The sequence below is a fragment of the Empidonax traillii genome, unplaced genomic scaffold, assembly GCF_003031625.1.
Source record: "Empidonax traillii isolate 1590-97213 ecotype Southwest subspecies unplaced genomic scaffold, ASM303162v1 scaffold378:size984864, whole genome shotgun sequence".
Taxonomy (NCBI): Eukaryota; Metazoa; Chordata; class Aves; order Passeriformes; family Tyrannidae; genus Empidonax; species Empidonax traillii.
The window spans coordinates 805,771-831,958 of NW_020955571.1; the positions used below are offsets into that span (position 1 = coordinate 805,771).

Genomic DNA, 26,188 nt, shown 5'->3' on the forward strand with positions numbered 1-26,188 from the left:
AACCGGGGAAGGTCTTTCCACCTTCCAGCCTGCGCATTGGATTTTTTAGGTGAGACACAGTGTGCGCGGAACTGAGCCCACCCTTTAATCCTGAGGTTCATCTGCCGGGGCCAAGCACGCTTGGACGGTGGCAGCGAGGTCCTCAGGACGTAGATGGATTGCCTTATGGGCTAACGAGCTCCATCTGCCCGGGGAGGGGCCCCGACCGGGAATCGAACCCGGGTCTCTGCAGTGACAGTGCAGTGTGTTTTCCCCTGGACCACCGGGGGCTCCCATGTCAGAAATACAAAGAGCAGGTACCAAGAAATATATGAAAACACTCTCTCGGAAAGAGAATGAAACTATAGGAATTAAATAATAGAAGTGCTTACCTAAAATAAAATAAATAACCTTAAGACATAAGACACAAACATATACATGATAACGAGAAGTCAGCTCAAGAACATATACAGCTACAATAGACTATTCCCCCTTCCCCCAGTAATTTCAACAGCTACTTATCTTTTACAATTTTCCATTACATCACTGTTACAACACCCTGTTCAGGTTCGATTTTCCTTCACCAAGCAGTCTGGATTTCACCTGCTTTATTCTTTTAGAAATTTGCCATGTTCAGGCCTGTTGAAACACCTTCTGAACATGGCTCATTTTAAAGGATAACGCTATATGTTGAACAAACCTTTTTTTATTCTTTTTCATCACTTAGGGAGACAGTTTTATTGTGAAGCAATCTGATTCTGCAGAAGGAAGCAGTTTTCAAAGAAACTATTCATAAATCCAGAGGGTGACCATTAGTTATTGAAAGCTGAAACACAAGTTGATTTGATGGCAGCAGTAGTAAATTAATTTTTTCTTTTGTTGAAAGATTTTCTCGACTACGACGAACAGCTAGCAAACTGCCTGAAGAGCAGAGGTCACCAGGCTCTGCATTTACTTAGATTCAATACCATATTGATGCACTACTTTCAGAGAAACAACCGACAGTAGGAAAATCTCAGGAAAAACTTAAAAGTCGACTGAACTTTGTGTACTGACATCCGGAATCAAACCCCGTCGACGATTTGATGAACGGAACAATACATAAAGGTACTCAATAAGTTGGTTGCCCTCTTGACGTTCTGAATCAAACCGACCTTCTTTCGTTTTTGTTGTCTTTCTGAGTAGTGAGATGGCGTCAAACACAAGTAAAAAAATAGCAGAAGGGTGCTAACACGTATTATGTGGGCAAGAACGAGAACTAGATTGGTGACAGAAAATTTATTCTTAGAAAATCCCTCCTTTTGGAATGGTTATACTCAGACATGCACTGACCCAAATAGATCATGGCTCCTATCATTCCCTAGTGCATGCAAACAGATAAAATGCTGACATGAATAAAAAAGGTTTGGGGCAAAAAAAAGCAAGCAGAATCTGCACGGAAACTGCCAAAAAAAAGAGTATAACAGCTGGTACACAACTGCTAATAGGCAAAGACAGCACTGCTGGCAAATGTAGGTGAAGCAAAGGAAAGGAAAAGGCAAAATGATGGGAAATTCAAAGGTCAGCTCAAAGAGATGAAGAAAGCAAGCCAGTTACCATGGGGTAACCTACTGCTGTCTCAGAAGGACAGTCATTTGAGCCATTTCAGGACACACAATTTATTCCACTGTGGTGGTGCTGCTCAGTGATCAAGCCTCAGAGACACTGACTTCCCCTCGTGCAGCTTTCTGACTTGGCTTGATTGCCCACGTTGCCATTCTGTGGCTATACAGATAAGGCAGGAGGACTGGGATAGATCAAATCCACAGCATGTCTCACCAGCTGAGTTACAGAGCACAGTGCAGCAGTAACATGGGTAGCAACCACAGTTTCCTCTCTTTTCTTCCTCTCAGCTCTTCCACATTATTTTCATTTTCTAGCAACTAAGTCCCAGGCAGCATTGCAGGCTCAGTGAAATGTCACATTTGTGACATGAAGGATGGGAGTCAGCCACCCATCATGAGATACGTGAGATGCCCAAGTGTGTCCATGTGTGAGTGATGTGTTTGAGCCTCCTGTGTTCCCAGGGGCTTCCAGGCAATGGAGCCTCATAAGGGAGGCAGCTGACCAACACAGGAGGATGCCATTTAGTTGCCTAAACACTAGCTGCTAGAATCACCTGAGTTGCCCAAGGCCATCCAAGATATCTGGATGTTTATGCAGATACGTCCATAGAGATGAACAATTTGGTACGTGAACTGCAGGAGATTTATGCCCTTCTGGAGTGGCAGCTCCTACCCCTGAAGGCCAAGAGGTATAGCCTATAGCATTTCAAACAACATTCAGTGCCCTTCCTTTTCTGTAGATGAAACCTGAATCTGGATGTAGTTAGCAGACATGGCACAGGACCTACAGAAAACTCTCATCCCTCTCAAATAGCTATTGGAGACTATGAAAAATGTACCAGGGCCTCTCAAATGGCACCAGCTGCTTCTGCACGAGCAGCTGAAGGGGGGGCTCTGGTTGCCACTGTCTAAAATGGGGCCTGAAGATGCCTTGCAGGTAACTTGACTAAATTTAGGAGTTTTCATTTGCCCTTGAATCTCACACCAACATCATCCTTAACTGTTACACAGGTACAAACATCTTCCTTTAAAATAATTTCCTACACAAGGCTGTATGCTCTTAGCACTAAATCCTTCTCAGAAAACTGTAAAGATTTACAGAGAGATGAAATGTTTTAGTCTAATATCAGAAAAACACTTTTCTGAAAGCAGAACAATGCCAGAGCATCACACTCCTTCCAGCTGGCAGGACAAAAAAAATTAATGTCCAGATTTTCAAAAACATTCACTATCACAGAATCTGTAATGTTTAATTATCTAATGGTGCTTAGGACTGTGGGTAGAGAAGAAAATACGCAAATAAAACAACACAAATCTAGTCATCATATGAATATTTAAGACCCCTCTGCCTGGAGCACCAATGTGTGGGCTCCTATCAAAACTGTATTAAATGTCCCTATACAGCTACAGAACACATATGTAAGCATAAAATTAGCAAGCAACCTTCAAGAGACCTCTGTTCAGAAAAAAAACTTCTCCCTTCATGAACATTTTTGAACAAAGTGGTTTTTTCCCTGTAATTTTTTCCCATCAAAATTTTATGTTACTGCAAAGAGATAGCATGCAGGGAACTTCTAACCCAATTCTGTTCCCAATTGCTCTTGTACAGTAACTGAAGGCAAGCCTTGTTCTCTCTGTAGTATTACGTGCAATTCTAGGTTTCATTTTATTTACTGCAACATTAACATACAGATACACAGGCTAAAATATTAAACCTGCACTACAGGCAACTACTTGCCAAACTAATTTACGTAAAAGTAGAATAAATAATAAAGCCTCTTACTATCCAGTTAAAGAAACCAGCAACATTTATAAAGCTACAAGAGAATACAGAGACCTTAAAATACAAAAGTATTCCTGCTGCAACAGAAAGTTTTCAGGAATTTCAGAAATTCTAAGCCATGGACTTCTTTTGTAGGCTATTCTTGCTTTGTCTTGAACACCAGCGGGCTGCTATTAAAAAAAATAGCTAAGTGTCCTGTAGTTAGTTCTGAGCACTGGTTACTATTTTGTGAAAGTAAATTGCAACTTAAATTTCCGCTTTCAGAGTAAATCTGCTGAGATCGAGTCTCTTGCAAGAGTAAATCTATTACACTTCAGTAAATAGATGAGATATAAATAAGGTAGGACCTCTGCAGAGTTTAAAACAGGCATTGCTGTCGTATTAGCAGGCTTGTGGCAATGTTACTTAGCAGTATTTGTTTAAAAGTCTCAGCAGGCTCATCCTGCTGAACATTTTGCGTAAAACCATCTGCTGAACAGACAGAATCGATCTCGGAGTGTGTCCTGCTTGGTTTGTAAATTTACCTACTGTGACTAAGTACATAACTCATTATTAAAAACAGTCAGACCTGGTCTTTCCTGAGGGTAAACTAATGTTTCTCATCACCCTTAAAAAAACACACAACATGAGATAAGGAATAAGTAAGGCATTTAAATAAGAGCCATTATTTCAAAGGCTTACTCCCATGGTCTGAATCAACATGCAAACGTGGACTCCCAATTATCTTCACAAGATAATTATAATTCATAAATGGCACTTCAAAGCATTTTCACAGAGCTGTGCAAATATTGACTAATTAGCCATACCAGAAACCTGTGGGGTAGGTGAGCAGGTACATTAAGCCCCTTTTGTATCTGAGCAAATTGTGGGGGAAGAAAACCCCAACCTTCACCTGCAGCAGGGGATGAGAAGGCGAAGAGGTTTCCAGCCCTATGCCCCTTGCCCAGTCCACACTGCTCCCATCACCAACATTTTACCTCTTCTGGAGAGTGGATGAGATGAGATCTAAGTTAGCAGAGCTGGAAATAGTGGACAAACCTCAGTTCATTATAAGTCCTGTTAAGCAAAAGGTCTAGATATTCAAATGTCAAAATAAAGCCTAAGGATTTGATACAAGTACATGCAGTATTTACATGAGGATGGTAGCCCCTTCTGCCAAGGAACGCTCAAACAATGATGTACTGCACAATTATGACTTACTCCCAGAAACAAAATATTACACTGATACTTGTAACTAAATAATAGAAAACCAGCTCTATATGTATGGAGTAAAACACTCATTTACTTAAAATTGAGAGAAATCTTTTGGGCACTGTATGCCCAAAATTAAGAGTAAAGAAAGTGTGGTGTCCCATTAGAGCCTCCCAGAGGCTCTACCCTCACCATGTAACAAACCACACAAGGCAATCAGTATCTTCAGTCTACACGACGGGTGTAAAAATGGACTGAAGATCCTTAGAGACCACAGCATGTAGAAAGCCAAATACACCAGTGAATATTTCCTCCATTAAATCTGGCTCTTTAATGAAATTGCCTATAGGAAAGCAATGATTAGTCATTAGTGTCTCAAGTTTTCGGGCTCAAACCAGCAAACAACGGCTTTATTCCAGAGCTTCGTTACTAATCACCACATTCCGGATGACAAACAGGTCTTTTCCAAACAATTGTATTATCACAAGCTTACAATGTACACAAGATACACAACATGAACTGTTTCTATTCGGCGTAATCCTGCTTTGTCTATTGAATTGGTTATACGTTGTGTCTAATTTCAGCTACAATCTTTATAAGGCAAAGATTGTGTCCCTGTGGTTTTGTAAAGCCTCATTCACAGTTGTAATGGCATATAAATTGAATAAATAATAAGAAATCATGAACAGTGGGAATTTATTCTGCATTTATCAGGAATTCACAAGTGAGGATTTACATATTTTTTAAATGGATTTTTTAAAGATAATATCTTCCAGAGATCTGGTCCTCTCCTCTTTTTTAGAAATTAGGAGATGCCTTTTAACTCAACTGTAGCAACTATTTAGGTAAAAATAACAACAGTAAAAATAAGGTTAGTGTGGTGACTGGTTGAATAATAAATCCAGGGTTATTCCACTCTGAAGCTCATTCTTCAGCCTGGTTCATGTTTAACTGCTTCTGAGACAAACAGGTTTCCATCCCTGGTAAAGAACATTAAGATGATGGTATTTTAACTACTGCATTAATTATCTACTCTGAGCAAGGCTAGACAAAACAAATAGTAGGAATAGAACAGAACTGCCTTAGTGAGTAAAATCCATTTAAAAACACCCAAACTAGAGGAGTACAAATTGCGTGGCTTGGGCTGCAATATGATAAAAGGGAAAAAAGGGCTTCTGTACTCAGAAGCTTTGGAAAACCGTGAAACAGTCTAACAAAAATCAATATTTTTTACATTTGGCACTCCTGGTCGCTCATCCCACATGAGTCCCCTACATGCTGGGGACAGGGGATCATGGCCACAGCAAGAAACATAGTCAGCAGTGACAAGCCAGTCATAAGCCAAAGCAAGTCTAAGCTACAGCTCTGTATGCTATACTTTTAATTTGGTGTGTGCGCATTTTTTCCTTTTCAGGAGAAAGAGAGTGAGAAAAAAAAGCAACGTTTTTTATCTCAGTATAGGAATATGTTCATGTAAACAATCATTCAGCCTGCTCTGAGGATGGTGATGAGCAGCTCAAAGGACCTCAGGAATCTGCTGGTCTCTGACACCTGGACCTGGCAAGTAAGTGAAAACACAGGGTGACTTTGGTCTGTAAGAATAAAAGACAAACACTAGAATGCACGCTTCTTTTCAGGTACACCAGTGTACACCCACAGTAGGTAAAATGCAGCAATAATGGTAAAATAAGTCGTCTGTGTTATTAGAAATGTTAATTGTCCTGGCCAGCCTTCTGTCCTTAGAGGTCTGCAACTTTTCATGCCGGTAAGGAGAGGAGTCTGGTCCCCAAAGCCCGAGTGTATAAGTACAGATGGACATTCCCCATCTTTCAAGATGCCAAGCTAAACTCATTAAACTCATAATATTTCCCATTTTTCTTTTTGGTTAAGAAAACTAAAACCTGTAAAGGGAATAGCACGTGAGAGTAACGCTGTATTCTAGGATAGAAAATGCACTCATTTGCACAAAGTTAATAACATGTCCTACAACGACCATTCACTCTCAAAAGGCATTAGCATGTAATAGCAGCTGCTCATCCTTTGAGTGCAGATGAATGTTGGAAAGAGGTGCTGAGAGGCTTTGTCCTAGAATTACATGTCAGTGGTTTAAACATGATGTGTGGAAATTATTTTAATTGCCCATATCAGTCTGGGACTGAAATGGTCTTATATTGGTAGGAGCGGTGCAAAATGTCTTTCTCTGGTCCCGGCGTTGTTTGAGAAGAACACGTACATACCTGAAGGTCTAGAAAGCCTCACCACAAAATAAAATTTAAAAAAATCACTCCAATAAAATAGCTTTGAAAAATAGTAATGATAGTTTTTGACCACAAGTTTTACATAAAAAGATCCAATTTCTTGCAAGTATGAGCACTGAAAGAGCAAGAACTGCTATTTTTGAGATAAATATTACAGTTCAAATGTCACAGACTATATTAAAGACATTCACAATTGGCTCTGAGATTAAGAAAGAAAAAAAAAAAAGACACTGTTGTAGGAAGGTTGGTGATGATCACAGTGCTAATGACCATGAGAGAAATACAAGATTTTTTTTTTTTTAAGCATCATTATCTAGCGCCCTTGAGTGCTAATCAAAACAAAGACTATAATGCCTACTTTAATGGGGTTTGTCTCAGTAATGCTCCTAAATGGAATAAACTACATTAAACCCAGACAAGCTACAAAGAGAGATAAATGGCAAAACAATACACTGGAAACCTAAAGATTCTTTTAATCTACTATTAACTGAGTTACCATCCATGGCATTCATAGTTAACTGTGGTTTTGTAATCCATTTGCGGAACTGTACAACTAAAATAGAAATGTTGCTGTCCTTCTGTTTAAAACAACAGGCTAAGTAAGGCCCAAATGAACCGCCAGAATGGCTGGTCTGGCAAAGATTGTAGTAGAACAATCTGCATATCTATTTTCTTATTTAAAATTATGGAAAGCAGCTCCTCTGGAGTTTTTTCTCTAAGTAGAGGGAATCTGACCCCACCGAGACAGTCCTGCACATAAGCTGAGCCTCTGTGCACCACAAGGATGCCCCAGGCAGACAAGGGACCCCACACACACCCTCACCAACCACTGCCATTCCCCATAGCTCCAGTACTGCAGAGACAGACGTTTAGGCTTCAGATCATCCTCTTGATGTTTACAGGCAGGGGCACTGAATGCCAGGAAGATAAATTCATTGCCATCCTCCTCCTTGTTCCTTTGGCCTTGCTCATCTCTCCTCTGCGTATGTTGGCCCAATGCACAGACATGCTGAATTTCTTCAGCTTGATTCCTCAGAGAATCAGTTACATTTGAGTTCATCAAAAACAAGTAAATAGGTTTTCTGATGTATTTATTTTGCTGTATCTCTCACCCTGTGATGGGAGGATCCACATCAGCTGAGGGGGCAATGCAGACTATAGCATTTTGGTCAGATGCTGCAGGAAGAGGGGGCAATTTACTGATGAAATGACAGCCAAGGTATAGATGTAGTGACACTTTTATGTTCATTTCCATGCAAGAATGAAATATTTCCAGGGGCCCAGTCTTGGGGATTAGCTCTTTGTTCATGGTGTACACAAAGTGTAGGATCATCCATTTTTATCTTGAAGAAATTTTCAATAATGGTCTTTACAAACTGAAGCTGTAGCTTAGGGAACATAAAATTCATTCTGTAATTAATGAGTTCCCCCCAGAATTACAGAGAAAAAATTCCTATGGTTTTACTGCTTTTGTAAAATGCTTGTTCTCCTGTTCTCAAGGGACTGCAAAAGGTCAGTAGTGTTGAATATACATGATTTATAAAGTACTCTGGGATGAGAGGTGCTGTGTAAATATAAAATATTATTAGAATGTACTCTCCTTAATTCACATACACTGAAATGGAATTGGCTGTGCCACATGAGCAAAACTAAGAAACCAAGACAGTCTGATGGCAGCAGGTTGTCTAAGGCTACTGACAGTCCATAACAGAGCAACCATAAATTCATCTCACAGAGATTTATCTGATGCTGGAAGTTATTGCTGTTCATCTGGAATCAGTTATATAGATATAAATGTGAAGACTATGTTACATAGAAAATGACTAATCAGGCAGAGATGATGGACTGCTCTGTACCATGATGAAAAAGAGGCTTCTGAAGCAGCTGCAGGCATAGGAGCAGCTCAAGTAGCCCATCTACCTTCTGCAGAAACACTGCATTACGTAAGTCTGTTCTCAAGTATATGCCAGAGATGCTTGGGATTCCATGGTCCTCTGCTTTGTAAAGCCACACTCAGATGGCACTTTCAGCCTCAAAATATGCATCCTATTTATCCCTGGCTTCAATGGACGCTTCCAAGCTCCCCTAGGATTGAACATTGAGTTTTGCTGACTTACAGATACATCCAGAGAGTCTTTCTAGAAAGCAGTCTCTTAGAGAACTGATCTAGAATGAGCCAAACTGGACTAGCAGTCTCTCATTCCCTCTCAGGGAAGCATAAATTATGCTTTCACTGCACTTTGTGGGATTGATTCCAGTTTCTCTTGTTCTTCTGTTCACGACAGTCTATAACACTGCAATAAGTAATCACTTTGAAGTAGATTTCAAAATATTTTAACAACTGGGGCAATGACATTCTTACTCCACTTTACCATAAATGGAAAAACTCCCATTCCCCCTCCCAAAGACAGAGACTGCAGATCATATTCTGAATTCCTTTCAAAACCTAGGCCAAAAGATATCACCAGCATCGTCTGTTCCCCTTCACATGATTATTTCCATTCTCACAGATTCCTTTATCTAATTCCCTTCCACTCTGAAGTTTACACTCTCCTTTCAAAAATTTTTCAACTGCACTTCCCTTCTTAAATTTCCTATCTCTCATCAGCTTTCAAATAATGTGACTGTATTTTAGAAAAATGATGCTGTGAATTCAGCATTTCAAACTACTAATTTTAGATCCTTTAAAAAAAAAAAGGCACAATACAGCACTTTAGCAAAAGTATATAAAGTATATGAGCATTAAGTTCTTACTTTTGACTGTATTCATGCTTTCCCATGGAAATTGATACATCTGTCTGGGAGGTAAAGCAGATTTGGATTATCTGTATTCAAGAGAATTTATTGCATAAAATGATTAGATTTTCTAGCAACAGAAGTTTGATTCTGTGATAATGTCAAAGTTATCCTCATCTATGCAAAACACTTCTCATTTGCACAAGAAGGGCTCCTAATTTCCTCTGGACTGAAAAAAATGCCATTGTATTTTCTCATTCCTGGTGATGTAAGTATTTGATTTCCTCTACTTTCTTTAGATAATTTTTACTCTTAATAGATTTGGCTATAACTAAATTGCTGTAGTAATGGCAGACAATGACACTCTTAAGGCTATCCTATCTATGATTAATCTGTGCTCCAACTGAAAGCATTTATCATCTGAGGGCTACCCTTCCCATTTGTCTTTTCCCTGTGTTTTTAGTTCTCCTTTCCTATCAAGGAGAACAACAAAAGTCATTATAGGTTCTTAACTTAGGGAATGACACTTTTAGCTCTGAGGCCAATGTGTAAATGTAAATTTCCAGCTGTTAGAACAAAGAAATAGCAAATGTGAGGCAGATGTTAATATATTACCCTTTGTTGGTAATACAAGCAAAAATCAACTTTAGGAAAATCCCCCAGCTATTGCAGTAATGAAAGCTTACCCACCTGGGCATTTACATATACCTGTGCCTGCAGAAATAAGATCTAACTAATTTCTCACAATCCATGAAGTCTAGACAAATCCTCTGTGTTGTTTCTTCCTCTTTTGATATAATAATCCATGGGTTAGAACATATAGCAAATGAAATCATCTCCAGATGTTTCTTCTGCTTAGCAATCTGATGAACGCCTGAAGACCATTTACCAAACGATGAAGTCAAGTGGAATCTGGAGGATTCTGGATCCTGTTATAGCACTGTTTTTCAGGACCACATTCAGCACCAAAAGTTAAACCGCATGTCTGGTTTCTATCAAGTACCACTTGGACATAAGTCCTCAAGCACTTTTGAAGCCAGCATAGGAAGAGCTAATGAGCTCTGAGCTCCCTAAAACTCTGCTTTTCTTTGAATCCACCAACTGAAAAACCCACAGCACGTCTGTGAATGCAATAGGATGCTTCTTGCTCTATCTGGTATCTTTGTTGCCTCTACCATCTTCTAACCCTTGGAAACTTCTGAATTTACTCTCCTGGCATGGTGAGCACAGAATCATAGAATCAATTAGGTTGGAAAGGACCGCTGAGATCACGGAGTCCAACTGAACACCACCATGTCAACCAGACCATGGCACTAAGTGCCAAGTCCAGTCTTTCCTTAACCACCTCCAGGGATGGTGACTCCATCACCTCCCTGGGCAGTCCATTTCAATGTCTTTCTGTGAAGAAATTCTTCCTTATGTCAAACTAATTTACTAAGGGTAGACTCAATGCCCTCATCTAGATCATCAATAAAGAGACACAGCCAGTGGCACGGAGTAGCATGGATAGATGGAGCATACTTACTGTTTAGGTTCCCCTTCATAGAATCTTCAGCCTTTGTCTAGCTCTTACCATATCACATCTCTCATCATCCTATCTCTCTCATCTCACATCATCCCTCCCAGGGACCTCGGATCCTCACAAATCCTGTAAAGCCCTTCCTTTTAACATTAATACAGCACGACTTCTGCATGCCTTGTGTCAGGCACATTCGTGTTTGTAATTCCTTTCACACTAGGCAATTCATTAAGGGCTCTGTTTTGATTACCAAAATGTGTGAACACAATTTTGTATCTCATCTATACAGGGTCACTCTTATGTCAGCTCGTTTCTGACTGTGACAGTCTTTTCCCATCCTAAAGGCAAAGCAGTGTTTACATTTGGTTAGTTAAAATATTTACATTGCACATTCAAATGATGCATTTTCCCAGTGACAGGGCTCTCTGTGGTATTTCCTCCTCTACCTACTATGCAGCGGAAACAGATGATTAAGATGAATATTCTGGGTGTCTCTAAACAAGCAGATTAAGGAAATACGCAGCACAGCTATACTATACTAACACTGTTGGGCTTTGTAATATCCATGCAGGCTGTGATCTGCCCAACACTGGCATGAAAGCCTGTCTTTTAGGACCCCAAATCAGAAGAGTTCCACGTTTTCCAGTCATCATAGTTCAAATAGATTCTTCATTTATTGACAATGTATTTGCTCACTCAGTGCCTGAGGTAGAGTAAAGCGGGGCAGATGTAGGCCCTGGGAGAGGAGGTAAGAATTGTGCTTGTGCTGATCATCAGTCTGCCTGCAGATAAAAGCCTCAAGCACACCGTGTCTGCAGGGAGGCAGAAATGATGGGTGCTGCTGCCCAGATGGAGAAGAAAGAAGGGGAGAAGTAAAGGTGACACTGAAGCTGGCAGGGAAAGGCTACAAAACTACAGTATTTCTGGGAATCAGAAAACCCACTGGACACTCCGGTCCTAACATAATACTACAAAGTTGAATAAAACACTGTGAGCGATGCTGCACCAAGAGGTACACCAGACACGCAGCATGAGCCTCTCCCCAAAGAGACCATTTGAGGTTTGCATGGGAGAAGGAGTATGCATACAAAACATCACACAACAGTGAAATTCAACATTATTTAAGACATATCATCACCTACATGGTAAACAGTTAATTTTGCTCAAGTATCTGTTATTACCAAACAAAAAGGACAACCATACGCAAGTCTTCCTGAGAAGAAATCAGATGCAGAGTGAAGCAACTTCTCACATAGAAACTACGTAGCAGTGCAAAATTAAGAACATGAAACCCCCGGCTCTCAGTGGCTGTATTCCTTACCTTATAACATCATCCACGCAGGTCTTCATATAGGCTGTCCAAGTGAGGAAGCAAAAGCCGCTGGGCTGAAAAAAAATGAAGAAGCGCTGGTTAAGACACTACCACGAAAACCCTGTCTGTGCTTACGTCCATCACAAACTCTGCTGCATCTTTTTGTTTACAGAAACATAAACAATTGACCAAAGTTAACTTTGGAAGCAATAGCTATTTATTTTAAATTGAACCTGACAACTTAGTGTCATATACTCTGGAGGAAATGGGTTATAAAAGTTGCTGTATAAATGAGGCACGCACCATCTAGCAAGTGAACTTTATGCAAGATTATTTTATGTGTGGGAGATGTATTTACTCCGCTTTTTTAAACTAACAGCAAATGACACTTTGTTTGCCAGTTAAAACACAGCAGTAAAAGGCTCTACATTAGTACAAGGTGGTGTATTCACTATAATAAATAACCAATTTTGATTTAACCTGAAACACATTTATCCACATGTATTTTTATTTCCTGATACGAGTGCCTCTAGTAAAGCATCCACTGAAAAACTTCTGGAAATTGCAACCCCTTTAATTATTCTGGCTTCATTTTTTTGCTTGTGCAGACAAGCTTTGATTTGGGATTTCCACACTTGCTTGCCCCTGACAAGCACAAGAAAATCAATGAAAGAGTCTAATACAGGGTCTCACTTCTCTCTCTCACAGAGGTAATGACCATAAGTATCTCTCATTTCATAGCTTAAAAAACTCTTAGGCAGGTCTATATGTGCTTATTATTACTTTAAAATTGCCTTCTTTACTGTAGCAGGTGTTGTCTAGAACCCATCTCCTTGATGTAAAGGGCTTTGTTAAAACGTTAGAATGGCAGGATGTGGAATCCAGCATCATCCAGGCCTGCTGCCCAGCCAAGGGGGTTGAGGAGCGAGGATTTGGCTCCCCAGTGCTGGAGCCCCCAGTCACCCTCTCCCTTGGCAAGGAGGGGTGTGTGGGAAAAGCCACAGGGAGAATGAAGAGGCTCATTACCTGCCTGCCTGACACAGCCCCACTGCCAAGCAGCATGGAGGGTGCATAGGGATTTAGGGCAGATACTCCTGCCGAAAGGGGATGTCACAAATCCCCAGGCCAAGGGCCAGGATAAACCTAGATACTGCACTTTGAGCCAGCAGCCATCCTCGGGGATACACAGCTTGCAACTCCCAGCCTTTGGCTGGCCAGCTCACAAAGCCCCGCCGTTTTTGGCAGAGGGATGTCAAGCGTGATGGGCAGCGGCTGCCGCTGTCACTAGCAGGATGTTTTCTGGAGTTTCTCCTACAAGGCAATGTGTTTATTCTTTGAAACAGTTGCTCCCTAAAGATTAAAACTGAAAGGGAGCACAAAAGCAGTATGTATCCTCTGGGGCTGCTACGTGCCATTGGGCAAAGAGGAGGTACAAGCTGTGTCCTCCCAAATTACATGCAACAAACGACGCTGCACTGATAGAATAGCATTCTTCAGTACACAAATTAATACTCTCTTCTTTTTAATCCCTCTTTAGAAAAAAAATCAACAAAAAATTCCCCAATATCTTTCAAACACCGTTTATGTAATTAAGAGCGCCAGATCTGGAGCTGTGTTGGCAAAAATCCACCTCAGCTGAGCCCATTCACCCCAAAAGCATGTCAATCTGGGCACACGAAATGAACAACAGCCACTAGGCTTGCACTTTTAAGACTACATTTGTTATCATCCCCAAATAGCAGTAGACACTCTCAAAAAACAGACTTAACAATTACATGGGACAGATAGCAATAAGAGGAGCAAGAGACCAGGAGAAACACTCAGACAAAATGTATCTTTAAATTAAAATAATAATAGTAATTTAAAACTACTAAAAATAGGATTGAAGTAGTGAGAACACAGGAGAAATACCTGCACAACAATGTAAAATCTATTTGGCACAGTCTGTGTAATCATAGTTATTGCAAAATGGTTGAAAAACAAATGCAACAATGGTTTTTCTTTCTGCTGAGCTGTGTAGAGAAATGTTAAATTTTTACCACTGTAGAGGATGCCTGGTACCCCAGGGAGTGCCTTGAGGGGTGAGGAATTGTCTCTGGTAATAGGAAGAAGTATTTACCTTGCCTAATAGCTATATGTTGATGTATTTCCATTAGCAAAATTAATTTATTATTGCATATACAGAGTAACTTCTGGCTTAAAAAGTAAGAAAGATGGAGAAGGAGACTAAATGGTCTTTTTGACCTCTGATGGGAACACATACAGATTTTCTCATTATTGGTAACACAAACTAAGCCCACATAAAGGGAAACAAACTTTAACAACCCTCAGCTGCAGCACAACGGCCACCATGAAGATTTATTCTCCTAAGAAGTACAGCAGACTTCACAACTTTTCTCTCTGTGGTATCACCCTTACTTTAGTGAATAACCGAACAGCAGCAATTGCTACCACGCTCCTCTAAAGATAAAAACATTACCTCAGATTAACAAGGGCTCCTCATCCTAGTTCACGCTGTGCAGAAGACACCAGGAGAAGCTATCAGTGGTGCTCTGCAACTCCCTGCGGTCGCTAAGGCAGCTCTCAAGAGTTTCTCGACCCCTGTCCCTCGAGCGCTCACCGATTCCGTATGCGCGGCGCAGACCCACCTTCTCCGGCTGCCAAGCCGGGCACAGGCTGCGAACAATGCCGCCTCTGTCAGCCCGCCGAGGGAGCAGTGCCACAAAGACACGCTCATCCACAGACCCGCGCTTTTTTTTTTTATCTTCTTTTTCTTCTTGGAGTACAGGGTGATGAGAACGGATGGGAGAAAAATGCTTATGTATGTGTGATTAGCCAAGGCTTCATTCTGTTCAGGAGTGAGACGGTGTCAGTGCACGACGGGCATCCTGGCGCCGGGAGGGGAGATGGAATCTGCACTGGCGAGAGGGCTCCCTGCCTCGCTTCGCACATTTTTGTTTCAGATCTGTGGGTGGCTGCATGAGCAAGCAGCCGAAATAGGGGAGGAGTTACACGAAATGCAATTTAGGGCTTGGAAGCCTTGTCTGCCTTTCCGAGAGCAGGAGGAAGAGGCGAGATCGCCGCCCGCTGACAGAACAGCGCTCCCTGCCCTGCCCTGCCCTGCCCTGCCCTGCCCACCCCACCTGCTGCCACCTGCCCCGCCGAACTGTCCGGGAAAGCGCCTCTCCCTCCCGGCCGGGATCGCCGGGACAGAGCACAGGAGCAGCAGCTGCTCTCCATCCCTCGGTAACCACACTCGACAGCCTCTGAGCACGCTGGCTGTTCACTCCCGACCCACAGCATTACCAGTTTAATTTTCAAGGAGGCACGGTGCTCCATGATCTTAATGAGCAACTACAGGAGGAGACAATGAATGACATCCTCAGCAGATGTTTGCAGCTGTCACTAGGAAGAGGAGATGACAGCGGCATCTCAAATATCAGTTTTCTGCAAAGCTTTCCTTGGAAATCAGTGAGGCAAAGCTGGAAGATCTTTAAAAATCAGATGTCGCTAGTTTTCTTGTTTTGAAAGGACTATCACGTGCATATATTTCATGCAAATTCAGCTTTGTTTTCTTTCCTATCAGGAAATGAGAAGCGATCTGGTCTGGATGAAGAGGAGACAATGATGATCCCTGCTGAAACCAATTAGAGTATTACAGTTTAACTCATATATTCCCAAGCCAAGCTCCAGGAGAAATGAGCTGTTTCACATTCCTCCACATTATAGTCCCAATCTTAAAAGATTGCAATTCAATGGAGCAGCAAGCAACAGTGTGTTTTCTTCTTGAAGCAAATACCAAGGGACACACAGCCTTTGGGTGCAGCACAGCTATGAACTGATTCCAGGTCCCTGATGAACCATTGCAGCCTTACTGTAATTTCCCATGCAATTAGTATTAATTGGTGATTTGCTGGCAATCCCCCGGGGGCCCTATCTCACCCTTTTAGCCAGTCCTACTGGATCAGGCTTGAGATGATCATCAGGGCCAGGCAGCCATCACTTCCGCTTCAGCGCTCAAGACTCTTTTTTACCCTTAAAGTTTTAGGTATTTGGCAAGGGTTATCTTGAGTAATGAAAAATCACAGATATGCCACTTCCAAATTAACACATATGAATTTGTACCATGAGACAGCAAAGTAAGAGGGAGATTTCTAGAGGGAATTTATAAACTTTTTTTAAGCGTCTTGTTTCAAAGCATTTCACTGAGGCCAAACTCCAACATAATTTTCAGGACAACTTAGCACTACTATTCAGTGTCTGGATAGTAACAGACCAGTAAAACCTCCCATCTTGTACTCAAAATTACACTGGCAAAGGAGAGCTCTAAATAAGCAACCACCTCTTCTAATTTTATGCTTTAGTAACAGTTCTTAAGGATACTATTTCCTTTTATCTATTAATAAGCTCAAGTTATTTGTCTTAAGCATCCTGTCAAAGGGACTTAAGCAGGATCAGGATTGCTTTATACCACCAGAGCCTCACCACTGAGTAGCAATAAACAAAATCAGATGTTCTTTGGCAGAACGTTGCAAACATCTAAGACATACCGCAGGGTAGCTTCCAGGGTCAGTATCCCAGCTGATGGATCTCCTTCTGCAGAATTACATAAGTAATCTCAAAACTCTGTATACCACTATCCTTTAAAAAACACTGCTGAGGCAGTTCTTTAGAGTCAAAAGGATGCCCTAAATGAGAACTCTGCAGGGGCCAGCCTACACACACCATTCAATAACTAGTAATGGTAAATACATTAGGAAATGCTTGTTGCTAGAGGCAAGCAGGATTACTTCAACTAAAACAGGTCAAGTATAATCAAGAGCAATGTCCTACAGGCCAGCTTATTCCTCCTCCCTTTCCGGCTACTCCTAAGTTTCCAGTCCACATTAATCAGTGGTCCTTGGTATTACTCTTCTTGAATCACTTTCGCCTTTTGCTGTGCAATGTTTGGAAATCACAACACAACATCAGTAGGGTGTCTAATACATGGTGTATTTTGGCTTGAAGGTAATTGAGAACATTAATTATGGTTATTTCTCAAGGAAATATTGGGTTTGGAGCAGAGGAGAGTGCTACAGCCTGCCTGTGCCATCTCACTTCATCTCTAAAAATTTGTACCTCTAGATTTTACTTAAGGGCTCATGTTGTACTTAATATACACAAACTCAAATGTGAAAACTGAAATTCAGTACAGAGATTCTTTTACATATTTGTGGTATATATGACATAGTTTAATGACTTCTTTTCCTTGGAGATCCTTCTCTCTGATACTACTTGATTATAATTTTTTAAAAGGTGTTACTGTCTTTTTTTCACACATCTGTGGCATATAAAGATCCAGCCATTATTTTTCAGTGCCAAATGAAAAATGAATACATTCAGACTATTCTCACAATTATTTTAGAAGTACAGAAGATAACCTCACTTTCACTGGTGTAATTTCACAGTAATTCCATTAACTTCCAGTATCTTTGAATTTACACCATGCATCTGAGATATCCCTCACCTCTGTCTCGCACATCCTTAGCACTCAAAGAGTATAAAACCACAAGGATATTACTCAGGGAAGTTTAGGTGGCAGAGGGGTTCTGCTGGTCAGTGGAGGGATGGGTTAAGGAACCACAGAACGAAAGTTTCAGGGAAGATCTTTTCTGTAAAATCACACAAGAGGAAGGAGCACAGCACACACGCTCTGGCGGGGACAGTAAGGTGCAGTATGCATCTCTGGAAGTGCAGAACTATTAGATTTCTTAGTATGATGCTATTCTGAAAAATCTGGTTTGCTTACAGGCTTTTAAAACACACATGTTCAGATTCCCACTTTACATCTACAACTTACAGAGAGGGACAAAACATTCAGTTTTAGAAAACACAAGACCAAGAGATTCTTTCTCCAATGAAATATGCTGAGACTTAGACCCTGCCACTCTAATACCCTGATAATAAATTCAATCTTTACAAATACAGAGAAAACATCTTTAAGGAAATTTCGAATATCTCTGGACATATGGATAAGACTTACACTTGTAAATTACTTCTCTAAATAGGTGTTACCTCAAATCTCCAGCTAGTCAAGGATAGATGAGTTCAGCCTGCATCAGGTGATAATGAAGCCTGAACCCTTAGTTAAATTTGGATTAGCTGTTGATGAAAACCAATTTGATAACACTGCTTATTCTAAACTTCCCTTAATTACAGTTTTTCCAGTCAAACTTCTCACTGCTATTCCTTCTTGCATTAACTTTCTAAGAGCATTACTGCCAGTGACAGTTTTATTTGTAGCGCTACATGGCACTGGTACGTGCTCCTCATCAGGTCCTTCTATCTGCCTGAGCCCAGTGCTGGATTGCACCAGGTTCTCTCCATCTACAGGAGGCTTAACACAAAATTACACTTAATCAAGCATCATTTTTTGCTCTGGCTGGGAGCTTGTCTGTGTACTTCCCAGGTACTTGCATGTCCTGTGCATGCTGAAGACACACACACACACGCTGGACTGTCTGCACTGCTAAGAGGGCTATATGTCACTTTGAGCTACTGATCTGAAGTATTTTACTTGGACACAGATCACTTGGGTCTATGGCCTGTTCTCTGCTAAAAGGTCTTGAACTCTTGACTAACTTAGGCCATGTGGATTTTTAATTTAGCATACCTAGCAGGTGCCCAAAGCTCCCTCTTAGAGCAGTCAAGTCAAAGATTTGAAGTGTACTAATACAATCTAAGTCAATATTCTGTACTACAAGAATGCAAATATTTTTCTTTAATCTTTTTTTTTAATGGAAATTGGTTTGCAATATTGTAGTAACTAGGAACTACTATACATTCAGCAAAGTATTTAAGAATAACTGATGTAATTTGGAAATTTATTTCTCACCTGTCTGATTAGCACTGATAATGGAAATTAAACTTTCTCCTCATCTGCTTCCAGTATTTATCAAGCATTTGAGCATGGCTCTTTGGTTTCCATTTGTAGTAACCTGAATTTTCAACCGTTTTTTCACCCAAGTATTTGATAGATTTGGGCTGGTTTTGTCCAGACAAGACCAAATGTATTCAATCCGTTACAGTCAAGACTAAATACTTACATATGGTTTCCTAATGCTACTCATTAGGAGATGGATGGCTACAAATGTGCTTCCTTCGACTTCAGCTTGCTTTTTATTCTTCCCTGCAGCTTCCTCATTTTTATTAAAAATGAAGAAAGAAATCAAATTACTAAGCTTTCATTTTCCACTTTTCCTAATTTTCAAATTTATCCCATTTATAAGGCCCAACTATTATATGACAAGAACTTTTTACACCATTTAACAGGAGGAAAATCTTGAATGAACAGAGATTTTCTTTTTTGTTTAATCCTCTCCTGATTCCACCCACTTTTCCTATTTTCCACTACTTAATTAAATTTCAAGTCAAAGATCATTCTGACTCAAAACATTCAAATATTTTCATATTTGGTTAAAAAATTTCACAAATCCATTATCCTATATTGTCATAACTAACTATGAGAAACTCTCCTGAATTATTTGGATATATGGACAAGATCTGATTATCTAAATCAAATTGCTAAACTCCAATGCACAAGGGAGTTTGTTTTTTGTTTTTTTTTTTTTTTAAACCGACAGATCTGAATAAAGTATGCTAAAAATAACTGGCCAGACTATAAGATACTAGTGGGCAGAGGTTCTGGAAATGAAGTGACACCATGCTAATTGGCAAAACAGCCAACAGAAGATACAGATCTATTTACAATTTGAGGATTTAAGTTCGAGATCATAAATATAGGAGACAATGAATGACATGCTCCTGTCATTTGTTGACAAGCTGCAACAGAGAGAAGCAGTGTCACTACTTCATCACCATACACAACCGCTCTGCATCCTGCTTCCAACAGCTGACTTGCATTTCCAAGTCCTGCTCCTGTCAGACATGTTTGAATTATTCTGGCTTTACCAGATGAGTGGTGGCATCCTACTCAGTAAAAGCATACAGACAAAATTGTTTGTGTTCAGGCAATTGCATTATAAGAAAAGTAATTATTAGGATGTAATTTACTCTGTACAAGCATCTGCACAAACTATATAAGTTCTCTTACCATGGCCAGTGCCCTGTAGAAACTGTGGAAGCTCAATTAAGTACTGAATCAGTGTTAAAGGTGTCTGTAGCAGTTGTTTATTCATAAAACAAGGAATATACAAAAAGAAAAAAAAAAGAAACAGAGAACACTCTTAGAAACTTTTGTTTAATCACAGTGAATTGAGATAGTCTTTAATACTCAAAGTTTAGTTTCAGGAAAAACAGGATGGGATGTAGACTGTCAGCTAACAGTCCTTGGTCTCTTTAATTATCACTGTATCTTTCACAACAAAAAACCCTTTTAAAAAGCAGGAAAAACAAGATGAACAACTTCAAATCCCTTGAAAACATAAAGTTAGTTAATTATGTCAAACATTTCTTAATGTAACCAAGGTTGTTCGTGTGGTCCTCCTAAGATCCCACAAGAAAGAGCAGGGAACTCTTCACGTACTTCACTTGGCACTGGACTGAAATCTAGCAACATTGCCCAAAAGGTCATCATGGTATAAAAGAAAACAGAAACAGTCTAAAGAAGCTGCTAGCTCCTCAAATTCATACAGCTCCCAAAGCAGGTGAACAAGAGTAAGAGACAGTGTTTCCACCTTCTTTCTGCCACTGTTGTGGGATTTTATGCTTTCTGCCTGGACTCCACACTTCCCATGAGAGATCAGACCTGGTTTTTTATATAATATTATACTGTCCTTTGATATTTTGTTCTCCCTTGGACATACTTGCCATGGATGGATTGGCACATACTTGAAAGCCTCACTCAAGTTTGGTTCACAAGGCCAGACTGAAAGAATTGAGAGAGTAATTAAAAAGGAACTTATAAGAGCAAATCTTTCAAGTGTCTGATAAAGCCGGGGTTACGCAAGGCTGCTGAGAAACTGGACTCTGCCCCGACTTTAAACAAATACTTTCAACAAACACTTGTGAGCGTGAAGTGGCCCAGTAGGCCAGAGGTGTCTGTCCAGCAGGGCTCTCCTAAACCTCTGAAAGTGTCTGCTCGTAAAGGCTCACATAAGGCCGTGACAGAAGTTGATTTTTTTTTTTTTTTTTAAATAACTAATAACAACATAATGAAAACTATCCTGAGCGTCAAGAATCAATTACAGCTAGCAAGCAGAGGCTCAGCCTTTTGTAATGCCTCTACTTTTGTACATGAAAGATAGTATCTGCACAGGAAACTTTACTCTGTAACATCAAGGCTCCACAAGACCACCGTGGCTCAACAAAGCAGGCGATGCCAAATCTAAGGTGGAGGCAAACCACCACGCATGAGCCTTCCCCTACCAGAATGCCTCCATTTCAGTGGATGAGTTTTGCAAGTACCTGCTGTTTGTGTGCCATCACTTAACCACCTTCCTCCCATGTACGGGAAGTGGCAGGCAGAGTGGACTGACGGACAGAGAACATGGACCATCACCACTCTGACCAGTGCCCCAACCAGGAAGACTTCCCAGAATATTTGTGTCTCTCTCTTTCGATAACAACCTTTTTAATCACTCTGCCAGCGAGAACTGAATACGATATTTAAGGAATCCTGCAGTAACTTGTGGATAGCAAGGTATTTTTTTTTAGTCTTTGAATGCAACCTCTTTCATTTAAATAAGTAGCTGAGACGGCCAAAGTATTAGAAGCCTATTCCCCACCTTCAGACTCCATGTTGGACAAAATACAGTGGAGAAGAGAGGAAACAGTACTGCCTATGCCAACTCATTGAACTGGAAGAGATGCTAGCATAAAATCCTAAACCAGATCAGAAATAGGATTTGCTTAATCAAGCAAGCTTTGGCATAAGATGTAATCACACACTGTAGAGGATTACATTAGCCTTTCAGAAAAAACCCCTCTCTTAACCAAATCCTGAAATTCTGCTCTGGAATTTGCATTAAATCCATGGGAATTGTATGGGCTTCAGCATGTGTTTTCTCCCACACGAAAGCAGCCAGATGGACAGACAGGGATGTGAGAAGAACACTTTACGCTAGCCTGAGGGGAGACGAACAAGAAAAGAAGCCCCCCTGTGCTTCCCCCTGTCCAAAGCATACACCCCACCCCCTCTACTGAGAGCCTGGCTTTCCCAGAGCTCTCTTCCCGTGACTGTGGAGAAAGCAGTGGCTGGGCAGCCAGCAGGCAGCAGTCCCTCCAGCACCTCTCCCACAGATGGGAAGTGTTCCTGGGGCGCTCTGTGCTGTGTCAGAGCAGGGAGAAAGCCTGGCGTTCTCTACCTCCATTGCCCTGCCATCCAGCAAGGCCCTTGACCTCCAGGGGTCACCCTGTTTTACAGCCATCAGTTACTGCAACACAGAAGGTGGCTAAAATACAAGATAATAAAATATACAGAAGTTCTGCTAAAATACATCTACCCTAGCTTGTTTGCTACCTAACAGTTGTCAATGGGTTACATTATGCTTTTTCTCCTTTTTCATGTATATTCCTCCCTCCACACTGGAGCAGCTGTAGCCAGCTGTGAGCTTCCCCACCAGGACCCCGACTGCTGCCTCTGAGATACCAGTGACAGGCCCATGACGATGAAGAACATCTTAACTACAGACAGGATCGCCTGCTGCTGCCGTGGGAATCCAGGCAGCAAAGCACTGCTCACATTACAGCCAGGGAAAAGATAAGTGTGCCTTACACACTGCAAGCAGGACAAGCACTTCATTTGAAATCAGTGGGGCAGAGGAAACAAATTCATCATGCAGTATGTTTAGGAAAGCCTCACCTTCTCTGAAGTGTTTCAGGAATAATGTGTACCCTCCCCACCTTTGCTTTTACTATCTGAGGAAAGACAAAATATTCATTCCCTTTTTCCATCACTTTTTTAGGGTGGCTGTTAGCATCATCTCTGTAATAAAGGCACCAAAAATCACAGTAAGTCAAAGCCTAAATCTTTGCTCAGACAAATCTCCTGAAAACATCAACTTGGGAAGCATGCCCTGGGAAACCAATCACTACTCCCTGCCACTGGAAGCATCTCAGCCAATAATGCCCACTGGGCCAGCTACTGCAGGTCTCTTCATTTTTTTTAATTTCCTAATTTTATAGAACATAGAGGAAGTAAACTCAAATGCAGGTGAGTTATTTCATATGTGTAGCCCCTTCAAAACTAAAACACAGACATTAAGAATGTCAAATATCAGCCATACACAGATCTTCTCCAATAAACCCTGTGAGCATAGAGATATAGCACTAGGCTGACAGATGTACTTTCAAAAATTACAGGCCTTGTACACATAGAGAAATCTCCTTGCCTCTCTTCATCAAGTAGCTTTTTTTGTTTGTGTTTTTCTTAAGATCAGTCTTTCAATTAATTCCAAATCCTGATAAAATAAAACTTATTTTGCTTGGTCATAACTTCATAAAACACAAGAGCAGCTTCATGCAAAAATATGAATAAGTTTGGAAGTAATTTAGATATTTGCTTATTAAATAGGAGGCCATTCTTTGCATGAATTTAATGTTGTCAAGCACAGGGGGCATCAAATGCTTTGGCTTTTATGTTGCTCCTTACTAATATAACAATAATTGCCAATAGCTCCTTTATAAAAAAATTTTAGAACACTCACTGTGCTATTTGGGGTTTTTATAAAAATATTCAACAGATGGGAGGGCATAGAAGGACGAGAACCTGAAGTCATGCCTCCGGGCAAAGCACATATTTACCCCCCAGTATAATCTATGTGCAAAATCACTGTTCACAGATACAAAGACAAGATCAGTTCAAGGACTGCTCTTACCTTTGCCACCCCTTTGCTGCAGCTGCATCCCTCTTCTTCCCCTGCCAGCTGTTCCAGCCCCTCTCCTCTGACAGCATTAGCAGTACCACTCACAGCACTGGATATTGCCTACTTGATTCATCACTGAATCAACACAACATAAATCCCCCAGGCACACAAAAGCAATGCTACATTAATGCTTTGTCTGTGCTGCAAGAGCATCTCTTAAAATGCCTGGAAAATTATTTAAGATGACCATGGCTTTGTTCTTGCTGCACCCTGGCCAGGAAGCGGTTAAAACAAAGGGGGGAAATCACAGCAACTAATCTGAAAGACTGTATTCTCACCATGCTTGCCATTTTCAATCCGATTTTTTTCATATAAAAATCTTTGTGCAATATCGCTCTGTTGAAATTATTAGAAATGTTTTGGCTTTCTGCAGGTGGAAAAGGCCAGAACCTGACCCAGCGTGCAGGAGTACCACCACTCCATGCACTATGAGCCTGCGGTGCCGTGTTACTCCTTTATTTCTCCAGACATACACCTGCATAGGAATAACCTTTTAATTGTTTTAACTACATTCTGTCCCATGCAAGTGGGAAGCAAAAAAAATTTAAAATCTGTTCTTGACATTTTTTTTTTCAATACAGACGGGAGTTCATAGGAATCATTGTCTTTCACATTTGTGTTTTCAGCTTTATAATTTCCATTTGCTTAAGACCCCTTGTCACCTCTTATTTTAGCACTAGCCCTAAAAGAGTTACAGATATGATTATTTTGACTCAGCATCATCTTGCTATCCTCAATTTGCCTTAACATAAAAAAGACAAAAGCAACAGCCCTACCCCTCCATATAACTTTAAGTTCTCACTGATAGAGTCTGAAGGGCAAATGAATGTGTGAAAACAAACTGCACACATGCAATGTGAAGGTTTCATGTCATTGCAGAGACCTTATCTTCTCTGTTTTTCTGACTCTGCAGTAAACTGGAGACAATCCCAAATGGTGACAATGAGCTTTGCAAACAATTATTTTAAAAAAGCCTTGCAAGAAACTATTTAGTAATGTTAAAGTTTTTCTCTCTTAAACACACAATTATCCACTGCAGGCAGATAATGTGAAGTAAAGTACCAGAAAATGACGCGGCTTAAGATTATACATAGTCAGTTGGGCTTTCTCTAAAGAAACGTTATAAAGACCCTTTCCAGTTTGCAAAGCTGAGTTTCTAAAAGCCAAAAGAAGCAGCGTGGAGTAACTGAAGGCTCATGTCAAAGGACAGCAGCAGGCAGGACTCCACAGAATGAGTCTGCATTGCAACCACACTAATACTCTCATTGCATGAAAGGGCAAAATGATAAACAGGAGTGAAAGGGACGATTAATTCCTGGTTGCTTTTACAGCTAACAGCCATATCATTGGGGCAGCAACACCAGCCAGAAAGTTTTGGTCCCGATGGCTAAGTTGGTCACCACTCCAAACCGGGACCTTGACTCTGCGGCATCACAAGCAGGGCACCCTGGAAACGTGACAGATGAGGAGGTTTCGGAGAACTGAATGTGGAAATAAGCACGATCCTTGTTGTTTAGGATACTTGATTTTGGCCATTGGACCAGCCCATCATTTCTCCATTGTCAGTCTGGAAACATCTCTTGCAGGCTCATATTCCATGGAGCACTGCAAGAGGGTCTGGCAGCTAGAGAGGAACAAGATGGATCTTCAATCCTCTGGAAAGATGAAGGCAACTCAGGATAAGCAGCTTAGATGTATCTGTGCTAAAACAACAAGCAGTGAGATGAATATACTTAGTGGATATCCCGGATGGGCACATGAGATTCTCTAGGCTGGAGCTGTAATTTTCCAGACATGGTTTAGGAAAAAGTGCCTTGAAACAAGATTTAATATCTTTTCATTGAAATAGAAGTTCAGAAATCCCAAGATAACCTTGCAGCAGTTCCCTTTCTCCAGTGAGATCCAGCTTCTGTCTGGTAAACACTCAGGAGCTCCACAAGAC

The 26,188-nt window shown here is 40.8% G+C and overlaps 1 protein-coding gene across 2 annotated transcripts in view; it reads right to left on the minus strand.

Moving 5' to 3' along the window:
* The window catches only part of PAG1 (phosphoprotein membrane anchor with glycosphingolipid microdomains 1), a 103,212-nt gene that overhangs the window by 27,875 nt on the left and 49,149 nt on the right, over window positions 1–26,188 (minus strand). The window contains exons 1-2 of one of the 2 annotated variants that reach the window (XM_027893072.1): window positions 14,862–15,046; window positions 12,392–12,456 (exon numbers count right to left, since the gene is read on the minus strand). The gene's annotated coding sequence lies outside the window, so the exon portion shown is untranslated. Of the gene's footprint in view, window positions 1–12,391; window positions 12,457–14,861; window positions 15,047–26,188 lie in introns of those variants that run through there. The other variant, XM_027893073.1, reaches the window with a different exon arrangement.